The sequence below is a fragment of the Nanorana parkeri genome, unplaced genomic scaffold, assembly GCF_000935625.1.
Source record: "Nanorana parkeri isolate BGI_ZX_2015 unplaced genomic scaffold, ASM93562v1 scaffold1934, whole genome shotgun sequence".
Taxonomy (NCBI): Eukaryota; Metazoa; Chordata; class Amphibia; order Anura; family Dicroglossidae; genus Nanorana; species Nanorana parkeri.
In genome coordinates, this window is record NW_017308202.1 from 134,401 (window position 1) to 139,828 (window position 5,428).

At 48.9% G+C, this 5,428-nt stretch overlaps 1 protein-coding gene across 4 annotated transcripts in view; it reads left to right on the plus strand.

Moving 5' to 3' along the window:
- The window catches only part of UBE2V1 (ubiquitin conjugating enzyme E2 V1), a 45,465-nt gene that overhangs the window by 30,520 nt on the left and 9,517 nt on the right, over positions 1-5,428 (plus strand). The window lies entirely within an intron of this gene.

Below are 5,428 nucleotides of genomic sequence, written 5' to 3' on the forward strand. Positions count from 1 at the left end.
CCCCCCCTCCTTCCGGGAGACATGGGGGGAGGTGTGAGGGGAACTGTCACTGGAGGGCCCCCAGGGGCCACACCTTCGGCCTACTATCACACTCATTTCTTGCCAGACCGGCCCAGCTGTGGTCTTGGGCCTGCACGTTGCCCTGCAGCCCCCAACTGTGAGCTGAAGGCACAATAACCAGCAGCCTGTGAGGGGTTTGGACCACCTGGGGCCCACAGGGGCCACACCTAGGCCCTTTTTACAGATCCGGTTTAATCTTTAGGATGTGGTGTGTCATGTCATACATGGCACGTTATAAGCCAATTCTTATGAGGTACATGTGGCACCAGGGCCTCCTGAGGGCCACACATTGACCCCCTCTACAGGCCCATCTCCCTCATTCCTCCCTGACAGGACTGACAGTTTTTTGTGTCTTGGGGCCCCTTGTCATATATGACACACACTTAGCAGGTCCTGGTAGGATACATTGGTACTTGGGGCCCCCAGGGGCCACACCAAACCCTCTTTACTGGTCTGTTAAATGTAACCAGAGGTTAGGGTTGTAGTGTATTTTAGGGCCCTTGTAATAAATAACACTCTGTAACCAGTTCCTTATACTTGGGGCCCCTGGAAGCCACTTCCTGACCCTCTTCGCAGGCTCAATGCCGTCAGTGCTGGTCTGAGGGGCCAATAAGACCCCCTTGTATTACATGGCAAGCTATTACTAGATTCTCGCAGTGTACCTTCGGTCCTCAGGGGCCACACCTAGACCCTCTACATGGGCCTACTACCTTCAATCTGACAGGCCTGAGGGCTCGGTGTCTGCTATCCTCCTGTACTATATGGCACAATGCAGCCAACTCTGTATGGGGTACATTGGCACTTGAGGCCACTTCCTCATTTCCGGAGGTCACATGTCACCCTGTGATGTCATACAGGCCGGCTGGGTTGCTTCTGTCTGAGCACACAGAGCTCGGCGTCCGGGCTTTATTTATAGATCCTTCTGGTGTTGTCATTGGACGCTCGTGCTGCCGGCCTGGCTGAGGTCTCGGGGTCCCACAACACCACCCTGAGCCGCCACTGCTGGCTTTGCATATTGCGGTCCAGCGTTTATAGAGGCCCAGGGTGTATAGCGGTCTGGGGTGTATGGCGGTCCAGGGTCTGGGGTGTGTAGAGGTGCTGGGTTTAGGGAGGTGCAGGGTCTGGGGTGTGGAGAGGTGCAGGGTTTAGGGAGGTGCAGGGTCTGGGGTGTGGAGAGGTGCAGGGTTGAGAGGTGCAGGGTCTGGGATATATAGAGGTGCAGGGTTGAGAGGTGCAGGGTCTGGGATATATAGAGGTGCAGGGTTTAGAGAGGTGTAGGGTCTGGGGTGTATAGCGGTCCAGGGTTTATAGAGGTGCAGGGTGTGGAGAGGTGCAGGGTGTGGAGAGGTGCAAGGTCTGGGGTGTATAGCGGTCCGTGGTTTATAGAGGTGTGGAGAAGTGCAGGGTCTGGGGTATATAGAGGTCTGGGGTGTGTAGAGGTGCAGGGTCTAGGGTGTGTAGAGGTGCAGGGTCTGGGGTGTGTAGAGGTGCAGGGTCTGGGGTGTATAGCGGTCCAGGTTTTCTATAGGTGCAGGGTCTGGGATGTATAGCGGTCCATGGTTTATAGAGGTGCAGGGTCTGGAATATATAGAGGTGCAGGGTCTGGAGAAGTGCAGGGTCTGGGGTGTATAGCGGCCCATAGTTTATAGAGGGGCAGGGTCTGGGGTGTAGAGAGGTGCAGGGTCTGGGGTGTGAAGAGGTGCAGGGTCTGGGGTGTATAGCGGTCCATGGTTTATAGAGGTGCAGGGTCTGGGGTGTGGAGAGGTGCAGGATTTATAGAGGTGCAAGTACCAGCCCCTGCGGCCTCGATCCAGCTATGTAATGTCCCTTGGGGTACACTGTATAGAGTGTGGTTCACGGGACCTTAGACCGCTGGAGGGGGGGGAGGCAGCAGGACCGGTCTAGCAGCCAGGCAGGACCGAGATTCTGTTGAGTGTATCTTTATTTTAGCTCCCTTAGACAACACAAGCACCTAACCCTTGCAGAGCCGAGGGAGCCCAACTGCAAAGGTGAAGATTTTCATATGCCCGGAGTTCTTTGTTGCTATGGGTAACGGATTTTTACAGATGAGCCCTGTTGGACTTCTTAAAGGTTTTTAAAAAAATACTTTGGGAGTTTTTAATAAATTGCCAAATTCTTTTTCTGGGGAAATCTTGATTCTGGCTGCTTTGTAAAGAGTCGTTTTAGTTCCGGTTCAGCTGATTTGGTGCAGACTTGTAAACAGACTGCTGAGAATTCCCCCACCCCAAACCCGGAGTGTAGCGATCTGCAGAGGAAGCGGCCTCAGTACATGGAAACTTTGTATTTCAAGGATTGGGAGACATCCGAAATGAGCTACTTTTAAGGCCTTGTTCACACCAAGCGCGTTCCGGTAGCGGGTGCAGAGCAGTGACAGACCGGAGCAAAACTGCGTCCAATGTATTCCAATGGGATTTTTGGGCTCTAGTTCACACCGCAGCGTTCAGTTCCAGAGCAGAGCACGTAAAAAAAAAAAAAAAATGCAGCAAGGCCTATTTCCCCAGTCATCTTCCAGTATAGCCAATGAGAGATAGGCTCCGCCTGCCTGCAACAGGAAACACATCAACCACATTAAATAAAAAGACTCCTCCTTCTATCCCAAGCCAGTTGTTTTGTGTTTCCTCCGGCTACACAGGGACATCGTAATGTTTGTTGTTTTCAGTGCTCAAATTTATTGGCTTTAAGGATTGGAACAGGGACAGCACGGTGCTGGGGTACTGGGAGGCTGGAGGAAAGTCCAGTGGCCCTAGGTTACCTCAGTGCGGGTCTTAGCACTTACCAGTAAAATGCCAGTATTTTGCCTGCTCTGGAGCGCATGCAAACGCATCGAAAACAGCCTGGGACGCACTGAAAGCCCATTTTAATCTAAAGACGGCCCGGAACGCATCAAAGACGCAGCACAACCCACTGCACTGCGTGTGCAGAAACTCGTGCAGGTCTGGTCTGCATTTGGTTTGAACAAGCCCTTAAAGGGACTCTGAACCCAGGAGTTACATTCTAAAAATACATCCAAGTCCCTGAGCAACAATGTATCTTATTTGTGTATTACTCGGCTGTAGATCCTCCAATCATCTCTGACACTGTCCTATTGAAAGATTTAACTCCTGAGTGTAGTTAAAATTGCGCTTTAACCTCTCGCTGGTCCTTCAGTGTTGCCTTTTTGGGTGAGCAGAACGCACTGGAGGGGCGGGGTCAAGTTACCAGGAAGTCGTGATTTGCACACCCACCGTTTTCTATATATAACGTTGTATATATTTTTCATACGTGCTGGTTTCACTTTTTATATCTTATGTTTATTGAAACATAGTTTCCTTTTGAATTGCCTATTTGGTTTCATTTACGTTTTAGGTGTCCTGATGTTGCCCGTTTTACAACGGTGGATGGTTTCAGCATATTACGTGATGTTATCGTGGTGTTCGTAGGTTAGGGCCCCGTTCACACTGAGCGGTTTATCCCGCGAAATCGCGCATATTTCCGTTATGTAGCTCGTCCAATGCATTCCAATGGAGCTGTTCACACCTCACAGTCGCCTGTAGCTCGTCACTCGTACATGACCATTTTTGCGGTGGATGTCGTTGCGATTTGGCCCCAATAGACTCAGTGGTGTCACGCGAAATTGCGCATTAGCGGCGATATTGCGTGACAGAAGGGTCACTTTTGCACTGCAAAATGTAAGGAAAGAATGATGTCGCATCAAGATCGCTGTTGATTGGTTACAGCCCAATGTAGCAGCGACGAAGTCCCTCCCAAAAGTCGCGCTATGTAGCGCGATAAAATGTGCACTGTCGCTCAATATCGCACAATGTAGCTCAAAGCAGTTCAGCACAAAATTGCGCTGAAAACGCGTAATACCCTTGTCGCTCAGTGTGAGTGGGGCCTGTGGGCATGGTTCCCACCTGGGCGTCCTACAGCGCGTAGGAACGCGCTGCAAAGCGCCCTACGCCCAAAGAAGTACAGGAGCTTCTTTGGGGCGTATTTGCCGCGCGTATCCATCGGGCTCCAGCCAGGTAGCCCTTGGAAACGCACCTAGGCGTATGGAATATGCGCGACAAATGCACATATTCCGTACGCCTAGGTGTGAACCCAGCCTTAGAGCTGTAACTCCTCATTCCTGAGACATAAGAATGAGGCATTGTCACCATGATGATTGTCTTTACGTGTGAGGGATGGAAGGCTGAGTCAGGGTGCTGGGCGCTGTGCTGCCTGTACAATTACCGTCTATTTATAGGTGACTATAGGTATAGAAAATGTCTTTTGTTTTTATGACAAGCTTTTGAAAGGATCATTATCATCTGTATAGAATAATACAGGTGCTGTGCCCAGGAATTGATCCAGCACAAACCTTTATGTTGTTATTTTTGGTTTTGGATAGAGTAGAGTAACCTCAGTTGGGTTTTAACCAGTTGACATGCGCGGTGTTAAACCCCCTTCCCATCCAGGCCATTGTTCAGTATTCAGCGCTGCGGTACTTTGACTGACATTTATTCCGTCATGCAGCGCTGTACTGAAATGAATTTTATACCCTTTTTTGGGGACAGATAGAGCTTTCTTTTGGTGGTATTTATTCACCACTGGGGGTTTTATTTTTTACTATATTAAGGAAAAATTACCGAAAAATAAAATAAAAAAAAAACAAGTTTCCCCGTATATTAAATGATAAAACATTTATTATTACCCAATTTTTTGGTACAATATAAAAGACGGGGTCACGTCGGGTAAAAAGGAACTTTACCCATATCTTTGAATTGACAACCAAGACCCTTTTAGAAATGTTCCCTAATGACAATCTGCGCACTGATACTTCTAGATAGTTGCCGGTGTTCTATCGCAAGTTCCAACTCGTCGGAATCTCCAACTGCCTCGCCGCCGAGTACTTGCAAGTTGGAGAATCCGACCAGTACGGCGTTGGACTGCAAAACACAAAGACTGACGGAGCTTCTGTACATTCTGCATTTTAACAATATTCAGCAGGTGGCAAACTCGACCAGTATCCTGAAAACGCTGTGCGCGCATGCGCACCGCAACTGTACAGAGCTCCAGTCTTTCTGAGCAGCGGAAGTGAGGTAGTTGGAGATCTCGATGAGTTGGAGCTTTCGATAGAACACCGGCTTTTTATTCTTTGCATATCTTGTTTTTCTTTTCCTCCCCAATCTTCTCACGGCGGCCATTTTTGCTAATCGCAGATTAATATATCTACCTGTGCTTCCTGGAACTCTGGCATATGTGACTAGGACATGTGGGGGGGGTGCCTTTCCCTGATATCTCATGATTCCAAATTTATTTATTATTTGTGTGTATATATATATATATATATATATATATATATATATATATAGCGCATATATATTAC